This window comes from Nothoprocta perdicaria, unplaced genomic scaffold (assembly GCF_003342845.1).
Source record: "Nothoprocta perdicaria isolate Ctin4 unplaced genomic scaffold, notPer1 scaffold_169, whole genome shotgun sequence".
Lineage (NCBI taxonomy): Eukaryota > Metazoa > Chordata > Aves > Tinamiformes > Tinamidae > Nothoprocta > Nothoprocta perdicaria.
In genome coordinates this window covers 1,624,004-1,638,583 of record NW_020454860.1, presented here as the reverse complement: position 1 = coordinate 1,638,583, position 14,580 = coordinate 1,624,004, and the positions used below count along the sequence as shown (strand labels likewise).

General features: G+C 40.5%; 1 non-coding gene across 1 annotated transcript; it reads right to left on the bottom strand.

The window, feature by feature from the left end:
• Positions 1-1,482: 1,482 nt before the first annotated feature.
• Positions 1,483-1,556, bottom strand: TRNAI-AAU. Its single transcript has one exon. It is a non-coding gene; the product is annotated as a tRNA-Ile (tRNA).
• Between the last annotated feature and the right edge of the window lie 13,024 nt (positions 1,557-14,580).

Below are 14,580 nucleotides of genomic sequence, written 5' to 3'. Positions count from 1 at the left end.
GGGAAACATAAAACATAACAAAGCGTTATTATTCCCAGATTTTTTTTTCCCCTAAAATGAAACACCCTGCAGCTTCTCCTTTCATTTTGTTTTAAATGGATGTTGTTATATGCAGTCAGGTCCTGACCACCATAACGGAGCCCACAGGAATTGAGGAGGATCACTGAGCTGAGCAGCAAGACAGAAGGTCATCAAACCAGCACCATATTACTCTCCCTTGACATGTGATGGAGCCGTGACAGCAGTCTGGATGCTAGATAACATGAATATTCATATGGTTAGTTTTGCACTGTGACATTGGAGCGACACTTCCCRAGTGCCCTTGTGGTACCTCAGTGACACTGTAGGGAGGATGCAATGTCAAAACACAAACTGACTTGGAAATGACAGTCACCTGCTTTTCTTCCGTGGCATTTCTCACCCCCTTTTTAATTATTGAATATTTTGAATAAAACACTGCAGTTGGAAGAAGCCTTAARCAATGGGCCTGGAGAGTGAAGCAGTGTATGAGCAAATTTGTCAATCAACAGAATGTTGTTAAGTCAAGACACTTTCCCATAGAAACTCCAGCCTTGCAGAACGCAGCTCCGTTGACAAAAGTTCTGATTTCTGTAAAGAAAACATTTACACCACCAAGTTCTCCCTCCTCTGGTGGGCAATCCTAGTTCAGGGATAGATGGAACAAAAATTGCATGTCTTCTGCTTCTAAGAGAAGTTACTTACAGATGAAACACGCTCAAGCAAACCCTCAATTAGACACCCTCAAGCAGAGCTGAGCCCACAGGGAATCCACCGAGTGACACCTGCAGACATGTTCTATTGCAATGTTTGTCATGTTCCATTATAACGTCTCTCATGWTCTATTACAGTGTTTCAGCATGTCTTGCATTTTTTCCTTGAAAAATAGTCAATAAATAAAAAATTAAAGCTCAATTAAAACTTTCTAAATGTGTCTAGCAAGTGGGGATATGCTTTATATGCATATCTAGCTTTCAATAACCTACAGAGATTATGTTCTCAGCAAGAGTTCTGAATATTCTCTGCAAAACCAGGCTGTTAGAGAAGAATCTCAGTCACAAATGGAAATTACTTTCCTCAGCATCACTGCTCTGTGCTTCCTACCTGCATGTTTCCTCCTTTACTTTTTATAATTTTTTCTTATTAAGACTTTCTTTWCCCTCCTTCAATTCCCTCCCCCAAGTCCCTTCCCCTTCTTCTCTAGGGAATTCAGATGCTTCTACCCTTTTTTATTACTCAAGTATTGCTCCACCCCAGCATACAGATAACAACTAAACATTAATTAAAAATGAAAAAAATATAAAAAGAAAAGCAAAAGAATATAATAATCATCCTCTCTCATCCAGTCAGCTACCCCAGCGTGCAGCGATAGCAGGTTAGCTGAACATGATTTTATTTCGCCTGCTCTAACCACCTTCTTATCTACCTAAACATTACCAGTCACTCAGGGAGAGCAAAACTACATGGCCCGTACGGGGATCGAACCCGCGACCTTGGCGTTATTAGCACCACGCTCTAACCAACTGAGCTAACCGGCCGGCGGCAAACGCTGCGCGCCGCCCTCCTGAGGGAGGAGCCCGTTCGGCGGCCCTGACGGAGCGAGACACGCTTCCTGTGGGAGCACGGGCAGCCGAAAGACTAAAGGGCAAAAAAGGAAAAATATGACGAAAACGAGCCCGCAGCAAGGGTCTGCGCATGTATTCTGGGTATTTTCTTGACTGATGGGCAGAGCAGAAGCGTCTGGTACCACAAGTGCAGACCATGGTTTGTGTACATCTGGCACACGGATCCTCAGGCTACTTTCCTTTAAAGTTATTCACTTTTTTTTTTTTTTTTTTTTTTTTCGGGGGGGGGGGGGCAGATCTTCCACGGAAATCAAGGGCTAGGAGTAGGGAAAGAGATTCGTTGTCCTTAGAGATATTCCTCTGCGGAATAGCTCAACAGGTCAGAGCTGCGCCATGTAACCTTGTAACTCACCATTCTGCAGTCAAATCCACTCCAGTTATCTCTGCTATGGCACAAAACCTCTTCTTTCTTTGGCAGCTGAGCTGCAGATTTTGTCTGTTGTTAGACAGTGACAGATAACATAACACTCCAAGAGATCAATAAAGCCTCCAAGAAAACAGAGTTTTCTAATTGAGTGGTAAATTCCTCTTATAATCCCATCATCTGACAGGACACTTTCAGAGATCCAAAAGCCTTTAAGCCACTGGGCACAGCAGCTGGAAGAGAAGGGGAAGACAGAGCGTGTTTGGGTGTCGAGCTCCATCTCATATCTTCTTTCCACATCCCCTGTTCTCGCCCTGCAACAAGSAGCCCAGAAACCTCCCACTCTGCAAGAGTTTGCCTGATGTCTGATGACTGATCCATCAATGACTGACCCCAATCAATGGCCACGTTTCTGATGTTCATGGCAAGCAATATAAGGCATTATTTGCTTTGCACATAGGGCACATTCAAGAGCTTCACTCCTTTTCTGTCCCTTCCTGGGGACTGCAAGACCACAAACCTGAAAAATCATCTGATAAAAGTATCTTTTGCCACTGCTCACTACCCAGCCCCAAACGGATCTGAAACAGCAATTTAACAATAAAACTGCTTGCGCACTTTGGGCAGCCTGTAACCACCTCCTGTTTGTTCCTAGRCTCTTACCAGTGCAGAATTGACAAGTGGGGAAAAAATCATTAACTCCCCAAGTAAAATGACACAAGGAGCTAATGTAAACATAACTCTAAACATTGCCCAGGGATTTATTAATAAGCTTGTCGTTCAAATCTCACTCATAAAAATGCTAACACAAGTTATTTTCATAAGTCTGTGCACCAAGCTGAATAAAGCCCCTTGATGTTATATTTAATAAAATTGTTATTACCCAAACATAAAAAAAAAAAAAWTCTGGTCATAAAATGTGTTGAAGTGGAGCATATATACATTCTACATTTATCTATCTATAAGGTTCTCCATTTGCAACATTGATGTCATAACTACTGTAGGTTATAAATATAACAATCAAAAGAGARGGTCTTCCTTGTCAGTGGCTTGAACCAGAAATCTGTAAATTTAATAATCGCATCCAAAGCTGGGACATTATACCTCCTGTGAATAACACATTGAGTCCCCAGTACAGCAGTACTGACAGTGTCAAGCTTTTAACAAAATGGTGAGCACAGCTTCACAGCTTCAACGTGCTGACCACCAACAGGGGAGCGCAACCCCAGAATCCCAAAAGGAAGATTTAAAAAAAAAAAAAAAAAAAAAAAAAAAAAAAAAATCTTTTTCCTTCAACCCTACAAAATGAAAAGCTGACCATGATGAAAGTTATTCTTGTGATATCTGCATATCATCACTTTATTTAATGTCACATTACCACATATCTCATATACAACAAAGGAGACCAAAAGTCCCAAGTCTTTCTCAGAAGGCTTAGGCATTATCTACGGTACATGGTCTAAGAACACATATTTAGCCCTCAATAGCCTTTATCCCTCAGATACTGCAACCATGCCGCTGGCAGCTAAGACCACAAGCAGGCAGCTCTCTGGACTGAAAGCTGGACATTTTTTCCTCTATTGTCCAGGCTGATATAAGGTATAAAACTATTCTGCAAATTGGCCTATATCCTAGTTCCTRGATCTAGTTTGTTCCCTTGGAAAACATCATGAGATGTTCTGTAACTCTTGGACTCTAGGTAGCACCAGGCATTAATCTCACACTTCACATGCTACATTAAGCCTACAGTTAGTGTTGCAAARGTCCCCAGCAAAAACTAGGTAAATATCTTCTTTTTTGTAATGTTGGAATTGTTGGTAGGTTTGCATTTTTCAATCATGCCTGTTTGTGAGGCTGCTGTTATGGACGGATGGGCGAATGGATTAAATGAAATAAGCTTCACATCACACTCAAGTGATGCTCTTCCAAAATAGGAATATAATAAAGATCGTGATCTTCCCTTTTTTACTTATTAAAAGAAACAAACAAAAACCAGATAAGTTTAACCCAGGTCAAACAATATCCATCTCTTGCATTTTGAGAGTGCTTAAGTTCCATCTCCAAATATAAACTTTGCTCTAGGGGGGTTGGAAATTTCATTCTAGGACATCTGTTTTAATAATGTTAGTTTCCTGATGACTTTCTAAATAACACACAATTGCAGAAGTCAATGTACCATTAGATTTCACTAAAAACTGCCTGCAGATGAGCATTCTTGCTTGGGTTTTTTTTTCAAGCAACAAACAACACGAAAGAACTTTACAATTTATTTTAATATTCCTAAGAATCTGGTCAATGCAGTTCTTTCAGACTTTTCAGACCTTTTCCAACGAGGTATGATTCCCAAGGCATTTACACTGCAGTAGGAACCAGTCAGAAATCTCATGTAGTATTCTGATCAAGAAGTACATGTTTTCCTTCATAATCAACAAGTACAGGATTATTTTTGGTCAAGTCACTGAATTGCTCTCCTTTTCTTACTTAGTCTTCCAATCTTCTCCCCCTCCTCCCCTCAGATGCAGATGTAACATATAATAGTAGTATGCTAAAAATAATATTATATTGCATTAGAAAGAAAAACAACTTCTACTCAGGGAGGTTTTACAAATGGAATAGTTTTTTTCAGGGTGGGGGGTCCTGTTCTTTATTCCCCCTAAGATGCCAGGAGTGCTCCGTACCTTTAATCTACATTGTGCTACTACTAATTTTTATTGCAGTTTGTGTTATTTCCTTGTGAAAAGACTGATTTGTGATCAGACAAATGTCAATTAGATTTCATTCAAAACCTGTGACATAGGGTCATTTTTGTTAGACACAAAAAGAACCCCGCAGTTTCTGGCCCTCATTTCTTTAGTTCATGCAGGTACCCTCTTTTCTGCTCTGCAACACACCCAGTGGTCATTAAAGTTCCATTTGAAAAAGAATTAAAAAGGACTATAATTTTTATGCGATTAAATTGGTCCAATTATTTCTTGAAGCCACAAGTGTATAATTTCCTATAAGCGCTAAAGAAAAATCAATATCCCAAGTTCATAAATTATTTATGTCTCCATCAGGCTGTCATTTGTTAATGTAACAGAGGSACACCATTCTGGACCTGCACAAGAATTTCAGATTTCATTCATACAGATGAAATGGATGCACAATCAAAACAGTAAATCCACTAACAATGCGCCGAAGAGAAYAGTGGTGCCCTCAAGTTTCTAGGTACATATTCTCCAAAGACAGCAATTCCCCAAATGAGAAACTCTGGTATCCAAAATGCATCTATATCACTGAAAGTGTTGCACCCGGGTCTTGCCATATTTGGCATTTGCATACTGGGAGAGGAGGAAGGTTCTTAGTAATTTTAAATTATGTATTAATATATATATTAATTTATAATTTAAAATTAATTATTAGTATATAACTATTATTAGTTTAAAAACTAATTTAACTTTTTATTTAATTTATTTATTATTTATATTTATTTATTTATATTTATAATTTATTTATTATTTATATTTAATTTAAGTTTAACTGATATTTTATATAAATACACTTTAATAAAGTACAGCCCTTTTGACAGCTTCACATTAGGCTAATCCTATACATGGAATCTATTTTATTAATGTCAACGCTATAACTGTGAGAAACATAAGGTTATATATCRTGCATCTTCACATGGCAATTCACATGACTGCCATATACATTAAAATCCTCTATCTCCATTTGCACAGATGAAGCAAGCAAACTATTTGGAAAATAAAGTTCTCAGCCAAGGCAGCATGTCATCTGTAGCTCTGTCTTGATACAGACCCATTAAACCATAATATCTCATTAAAAAAATAATACACACAAATAATTATTTGGGGTCTGTTAGGGAACACCTGTTAYTCCCAGGAACACAGGGATCTCATTATCGGAGCAGCACTACCTGAGCTTGACAGCAAAATTGGATGAAATTCTAGCAGGGTCAGCTCCCTCTCCTGTCCTCCTGACATAGATAAATTGTATAACACATAGTTTATTCTTTACGTGTCTTTGTGATGTGACCTTGTAATAAAAGTGCCTGTGTAATCTGAGTGGATATGAAAGTTCCCGGGTCACTTTTCAAATAAAAGAAGGTTTGGCCCAGTGTTATTGGGTCAAGCATTCATTTAKCCTGCAAAACCCTTCCCCTACCAAAGTCAAAAGCAATTTTGATTCACAGTGCTACAGCTAGCTGTCCATGGCCTGTTGCAAAGTTAGAAACTAGCGTGTCCAAGGCAGGCGTAGTACTTTAACTTACTAGGTATTTTTGTCTGAAATATTGTTCCTTGAAGTCTCAGATTTTTTTTCCTCACTCTAGCCTAAATGTAGAGACATCTAAGCACTTATCCAACAGTCCATTTCATCTTCCCAGTCTGGAAATAGGATTGTGGAGTGATGCCTGTATTTTGCACGCCTACCGATGATCCATCAAAACTTTATGGATCCAACYGTTCAGAAAGGACACGTGTCGTAAGAGTGGGTTCCTTTTAAGAAAGGTGAAAACTGTGGACTGTCTCTTAAGACTGTGGGCAATTCCTCCCCTTTCACATACTGAAAGTGGAAGCTTAGTACATTTATTAATCCAAGAAGAATCCAATAGGTGAAAAGCATTCTTAAAGTCAAGAACATTTAACAACTAAAATTCTCATAACTGCACTCTATCCATGAATTTACTCTTGACCACATTCAAATCCATCATCTATTTTTCAATAAAATCTAACAAAGGTCTAGAAATTTAGAAGTTGTTTATTTAAAGTGTTAAGAAAATTATCAAAGAGACTCCTTAAGAGGGTCCTTGGTGAACAAAAGCCAGAGTCTAGATCCAYTCTCCTCTCTCAGATGTTGGAACAGCCAAACATAGGACTTCTTTCTTGACAGAAAACAGGAAGGGAATAGAACGACTCCTCAGTTTTGGTGGTCAAAGAATAACTTGTTACATGTTTTTTGTTCCTTAGATGTGTACAGTTGGGTAAAAAAAAAAAAAAAATCAAACCAGTTTCTTAGGTGCTTCTTTCCATAATAGCATGATAGCAAGGTTCTAGATCATGCCATCAAATATGTCAATTTGCAGCAGGGGGACACAGCTTATTTTCTGGGATAGGGAGAACAACAATAGTATTGACATTACTTTTAAATCTCTTTGGTATGCAGGAGAAAGAGCTTAGCTGGTGCATGCTTGTAACAGCCTCATCTTTTCTGGAGCTAGCTCTTCATATCAGGAAGCAGAGCAGGATTTTCTGACATAAAATCATAGAATTGTTATGGTTGGAAGAGACCTTCAAGATCATCAAGTCCAACTGCAAAYCCAGCTCCATGCCTCATAAACCACATCCCTAAGGGCCTCATCTACATGTTTCTTGAATACTGCCAAGAACAGRGACTCCACCACTTCCCTGGGCAGCCCGTTCCAACGCTTCACCACTCAACCAAAGTATTTAGAAGTGCAACTTGCATCACTTCCCTCTGCTGCAAAATCCCTTCGGCTTAACCAGCTCAAATTCTGGGTCAATAAAGCCCAGCAAGATCAGAGCTTGAACTGCTGTTACAGACATGGTGGCTGTTACTGTGTTGGAGCAGTCTATTTTCAGCTATGGCTTTTAATAAATATCAGTTTGATAACCAGAAATCTCTTCTAGTTTTGTGCACCAAGAAATACGAGGCAGGTTAGCATGGCTACATTGCAGACTGAAAGCTCAGCAGGGATTTATGTCCAACGCTGGACACTGTTGGATAGAATCAATGCAAGCAGCGGAAAGGGAGAGAGCAAAAAGCCTTTTAGGCAACACTAGGAGGAGGATGACCTTCTGGGACCCTGCTGATTACTTCCATGATTTCTTGCCAAGTGATGAGTGTTGAACTGCTCTCCAGCCTCAGCGAGCAGCACTGTGTGTCCCTACACATTGGTATATATGTTTCCAGCCCCAGACTCAGCTTTGGTTGCTGACTGTGGTCACAAACTATTCATGAAATTATTGGATAAAGACACATACACAGTCTTTTCTAGTTATTTTAAGTCAGTCAGTGTGAAGCAGATGATTTGTTTAAAAAATTTGTCTTAAAGGAATGAAACTATAATAGTCCACTTCTGTTAATAATCCTCAGTTTTATTACTGGGTCCATCTGCCTCGAGCTAACATCCCTTAACTAGACCCTAATTGAACAAAGCAGATCAGCACGAGCACAGTAGCGATTGATACAAGGAAATTAATTAAAGGAATCACGGTCTGAGCAAGAAAGGAGTCTCCAGACATTTGGTTGGAGACGCTTTGGTTTTGTTTCTGCCTGCTCCACAGCTGGTATGTGCTCTGATGCTATGTAAAGTATTGATAAAGATAAGATAAGCCATTTTCCACGACCTTCACCCAGAGCAGAAGAGCGAACGCCCCTSTCAGTGCCCACAAAGCTTCTCCGTGCTGTCGGTCACAACATTTTCATGCCCCTGAAAGAGGACCCCACTGCCCAAGAAGCCAGAAGCCGCCACCAGCAGCTGCTCTGCTCAGCTCCCCCTTTCGTGTGCCAAGAGCCAACGTTTTCATTGGATTCCCTCACATGAGGTGCCACACACTGTGTAGGTGTGCACTCCCCGAGTAAATACAGAATCAAGGTAAAAGATGCAGTTTTAAACAACCCAACACATATAGACCGGTTTTATTTGAAACAAATCTGAGAAACCTGACACTGGCAGAAGTGCCCACAGATTATTCTAGCTGCAATATAATAAAACTGAAATGCGCTAGGAACAAGGGTAAGGCTTCACATGGCACTTAATTTGGGAAAAGGACAAAAAAAGTACAGAGGTGGACTGGAGAAGCAAATGCCATTGCCTAAACGCATTTCTTAGGGATTCTTTGCACAAATCACTGCACTGCTCTAATTGCCAGTTCAGGTCACCCTAAAATCTCCTCAGCCTCTGTCAAGCAAAAGCCTGAGGCTGCTCTGCTGGACTGTGAGTTTTGCAGAACCTCTTTTTAATTCCACAGTATTAAAYTCCATCTGGCAGGGTGTCCTGCCTGATCCCACTGGTAACAGTAAAGAGGAGTCTAGTGGGAAGAACTGGGAGAGAGAAAAAAAAAATAAATAATGAAAAGAAATTAGAGAGCAATTCAGCAACTGAATTTAAAGCAGAAGATGGGTGTGAGGTAGGCACCTACTGGTCTCTTCTTCCATCACAAGTTAATGACTTGCCATATCAGACAGGGGAAGGAAAAAAAGAAAGATATGAAAGGGGTAAAAAAAAAATTCTCCAGATTATCATGGCAGGAGTAGTCCCCTACTTTATTCTGCAGCACTGTTATTTAGAGGCATTTCTCTTTTAACAGATTTGAAAGTGGCTTAGAAAGAGAAAAGTAATGGAAGGGATTTTAAACTTTCCAGTACCTAGCAGCATCCTGCAGGGACAACAAAAACAAATTTATTTTGAAAGCACTTACACCACCATTGCCTATATTTTAGCAGAATTTTAATCTTTAAGGCTGAGTTTTATTAGAAAAACAAACTAGGCATGCTTAGCATGCTTATTAAGAGGAATTCATTCACTGCAATTCAGAGAACAATTTGTTATTCACATTTACATTTGTGCCAGACATCCTCAGCAGTTTCTGTGAACCCCAAGTCTTATGAATGTTAACAGAACCCAAAACATAGTTGTCTCTAGTCATAATTGGTTGCTTGTTCAGAATATTTATTTCATTTACTCAGCTGGAATTAGTAAGATGAAAGAGAGGGAGATAAAGCAGAGAAAGGCATTTAAACAACACCACACACCTCAAGTGTCCAAAAAAAGCACACCATGAAGAAATATTGTTTGCATATTGTGGGCAAAACCTTACTCCAAATCATAAGAATTTTAAGTAACTTCATGGAAATAAATGTTGCTTTAACAAAACAAAAACATAGTCTAATCCACAAACTACAACAAATACTTGGAGAAGATACCTGTGCAAASAAGCAATTGTTCCTCCCAGGGTTCACAAGCAATAAAAACACATGAGTACACTCACACTTGCGGGAAAGCCAACACAGAAACATTAGTAAGTTTGAATGTGAGTCTCTTTAGAGGCCTCATATGGAGCTTGGCAGACCCGGGTGATATTTAAGTTAGTTTTTACCAAAGCTCACCAGGAGATGTGTGGGGCAGAACAGCCGATCTTGAAGACACTGTTCGCTCTATAACCGCTCCAGGAGGTTTATGTTGCACTAGGTCTAATCTAATCTAGTCTGGTCTAACAGAGCAGGGAGCCACTGGCTGCTGGAGGGCCCCACCTGCAGCACTGACACTTTTATTTACTCTTAACTTAGAGGAATGCATTTCACCTGCTCCAGAGCCATCTCCTGACACCAACACAGCTGAGACTCACTGCACCCCCTCATTCATCCAGCCTAGGTGCAATCACAGCAATTCTGGGTGTCAGCTGTGCTCAAATGCTTTGTCAAAGCTTGTTCCCATGTTTCTAGACTTTCCTCAGGCATTGCTTCCCTAGGGAGAGAACCTAAGACATCAATAGCCACCAGTGAAACAGTTAAAGATTAAAAAAATCTGCAGTCAAAAATCAGAGAAAGCAAAAACCAGTGATAAGAGAGCCAGACAGAGTTGTAAGGGATCCAATACTAGTTTCCTGTGTGATCTAAGTCATTTACTATCCTTCTGTGTTAAATCCCTATCTGCAAGAAGATAAAAATAAATATTGAAACAAGAGGAGTTATTCACATACTAACAGCAGCCACACAAGCTATAAAGACATAGTGACTGAATTAAAAAAAAATCAGCAGATTTGGAATCAGCAGGAGAGGTTAACTATGTAATTTCACCCAAACCTGCAGTGGAAACTCTTCTTTCCCAGAAGTATATGCCTACAACACTTCAAGTTGACCTTTTTCTCTACTGGTATCCAACTCATGACTTCTCTGGTTGCCTTTTCTTTAAATGAGTCACATTTCACCTAAAGTACCATTAGAAAACAAGAACAAAATCCTGACTCTGTTAAGTCTATGATAACTGTAAAACATGAAAGATCTCAAAACAAACAAACAAACAACCCTAAAAGCACTGCTCTGAGTGGTACCCGAAGCCACTTCAAAAGATGTTCTTGAAAAAATAAAATAGAGGTGGCAGCTTTTAAAGACTAGTGTTATCACAGAATTGAGTTTATAAAACAGCTGAAGAATGGCCAAGATGCACCTGACATTTACAACAATGTACAAGGTACAAAGGGTTCATAGAAAATGAATGTTAAAAAACAAAACAAACAAACAACAGAAAAAGAGTAGAAATTCTAAGAGATCTACCCACTACAGGAGATGCTGAGAAAACCACAAGCTCAGTGAACTGAGAAGCACAAGTAATTCTTCTCAGGGAATCAATCAAATGATTGATTGATCACAGGCATGTTAATCTACTTTGTTTGGGTTACAGTTCAATCAAATATAAGATTTAAAGTGGAAGAGCAAGCATCTTGAAGGAAGTAGTCTACATGAACATAATGGATGTGGATAATTTTGTGAAGACTAAATCAAGACAGAGGTGAAAGTGAGCTTGATTTAATTGCAGAGGGAGAAGAGTGACCATTTTCTAGCAAGGAACTTCTGATATACTTATGAAAGAAGCTATGTTTTTAAAATACTCATGTGCATCATGAAAAGAGCAACAGCTGCACAGTAGTAATTTGACATGCAAAATTCCTGCCCTTATTCCATTCACGTATGCACTTAGCTGATGAGAGATTTGAGCTTAGRCGATTGTCAAAAAACTGCTACTGACTTGAACGATCATTGTGAAAATTAATTTTAAAGTATATGCGTGTTGTATCATCATATGTAAAAGGAGTATACGTATTGGCTCTGAATGGAAATGCCTAAAAAAAAACAAAAAACAAAAAAACATGTTTCATGCAAGCACCAGAACATTAGGGTTTTACTTGTTGCTTTAGACTTTTGAGAAGAGACAAAAGTAGACTAGGCCAACCATTTTTACTAAAAACTGACAAAGTTGTTAGGACAGCAGAATTTCTGAAAGGCCATAACACGTGGGAATAAGCAGCTTGTTTTATGTTTCACTGTGAAATGAAAGAAACCTGAATAGAGTGCTGATTCCCCACCTGAAGCAAGATGAAGTTGCTTGGATGTGCCCGGTGCCACATTTGGTGCTTATCAGCTCTCAGTGCTTCAAAGTGCAACTGCATTAACTGTGAAAGCATATTTACCTGCTCCTGGATAGGCTTCCTCTGCTTGCTGAGTGTTGGCTATCCGTGCTTTCTATCCCTGCTTGTTTTCCCCTGTGCAGGAGGATAGGCCTCTTCTTTAGGCCCATACATAAAGTGGGAATCACGGAATGATGCATCTCTATAATAAGCCTGCCTTAAATGCATCCAAGTCAAGAGCTGACATGGAGAGATTTCTCTGAAGTAACTGATCCTTATAATGTTCCCTCTCTGCACACCTCCTCACCTTGTTCCCAGTAAAAACTCTGACGGTCTCCAGCTTTCCTGCTCCACTCTGGTCCTAATTCATCTTTTTCCCAACAATTTTCTGAGGCTCCAGGGTCACAACCGTCTYCCAGGCTCATCTTCTTTAAGATTGATAGCCAACACAGAGCACCCCGACCYTGTAGATCCCAGCCATAATACTGTATGCCCATGCTTTCCTGGGATTATTGGGATTATTATATATGGGATTATTGCTCAAATCAGTTTGGCCACACAGAGACTTCTCTGGGCCCAGTCAGCTATCTTAGAAGCGAGTTAGTCATCACAAAAACTGTACACACAGATGCACAGACACTTTCAGATGGTCGGGGCAATTCACTCATCCAGTAGCTTTAAAAGGAACACCAGTCAAACTGTAAAAAAAAAGGTTTGGGAAAGAAAAGCTCCAAAACTTTCCATATATTCACCACACAAATTACCATGACTTGTCATCATTTGAAATGATAATCAGAAACAGCAATTTTGAAGAGAAATTGGCAAGATGGCAGAAAAAAAAAAAWWAAARSMRRWKKYYKRAARRAARKKSMWTTWAAAAAAAAAAAAAGGAATCAAAAGYGCATATCTGAAGGGAAGATATTATCTGACACATACTTTTTGCCAATGGGCAGATAAAAGCATACTCCTAGTTTACATGTTTTACGACCAGAGCTGGTTGTGCAGCTGTGGCTGTGCAGGCTACACATAGGGACTATGGGGTGGACCAGGAGAGGACGACTGAAGGTGTCCGTGTAAAGGCAGGAGGAGCAGCAGTAGRAGGCATGGCCATCAGCTGAAAGCCACCACCTCCTTTCTGTGCCTGCTGCCCCATTCACCTGAAATCCAAACACAGAAGAAACTGCTTTGTTGGCCCCACTGCACAGCGGTTTTTAGGTAGCAAAACGAGGCTGAGAAGCAGCGCAAGCCGCTGTTTCCCCTCCCAGGACGGCAGCTCGTCGCTCCCGCCRTCCCAGGAGAAGGCAGTGGCTGCCCGGAGAGCTCTGCCCTCCTCTCATCCCCCTCAGGGCTCCATCCCTGCCAGGCCCTCGCATACGCACGCGGCTGACGTACGTTTTTTGGTGCGGGGTTTGTGAAAGGGCCGCSTGTTCAAAGAGGCCCCGTGGAGGCCTGGAGAGCGGCAGCGGCTGCCGCCCTCCTCCCCAGCGTGCGGAGCCCACGCCGCTGCACGCCTTGCCACACACGAAATACTGAGGGGTCCTCACCATGGGGGAGGGAGAAACAGGGTATGAGGAGAAGGCTGACTGCCTGCTCCTCCCGATAAAGCTGTATCCGCACAGTGTGCTTACTTGAGATGAAGCCAGGGCCAAGCCTGAGGGATTCCAGGCCCATCTGAGCTTTTAAGCCAAGCCCTAAGCAACTGAGCAGCCTTATTAACAGAAAATATGCTCTGAAACCACCACTGAAGGAAACCATACTGCAACACTCTCAGAGACTTACATGCACAAAAGGATTTTAAATGAACTGATGAATCAGTATTGTGTTCACTAATGGTAAAAATATAAAATATATTGCAAGTCCAAGCCACAAAGCTGGCATGCTGTTAGCACGGAGAAGATAACTGTCTGATCAGGTTAGATGAGCGTATGGGAATATATTAAAAACACAGAGGATATTGTACATCTACAAATGCATACAAATCGTTTTTTTTTCCCCCTGACTTTTATATCCAACCACTTTTCCAGGCCAGCGAGTCAGCTTAGGCTTGATTATAAGAGAGAGCTTGAGCAACTGCAGGATGGTAACAGTTATCCCAAACAGCACAGCTACCACTCCCTCGCTTTAGTGCCTTAGCCCATCTTTTCACGGCATCTCCTATTTCCACTAGGATGAGTAGCAATAATTGTTATGAATTCATTCCTTATACAGAAAGAGGAAACAAAACAAAAGAACCCCAAAACTAAAGGTGCTGACTACTGCCAGAACACTACTCAAGGACACTACTGCCAGAATACAAGGTCTGGTTATCTTCAAGATTTACTATTTCAGAGATCTTTGTGGTTTTTCAGATTATTTGAAAAACTTCAATCAATGCAAAAAGAGGAGAGGAGAGGAGAGGAGAGGAGAGGAGAGGAGAGGAGAGGAG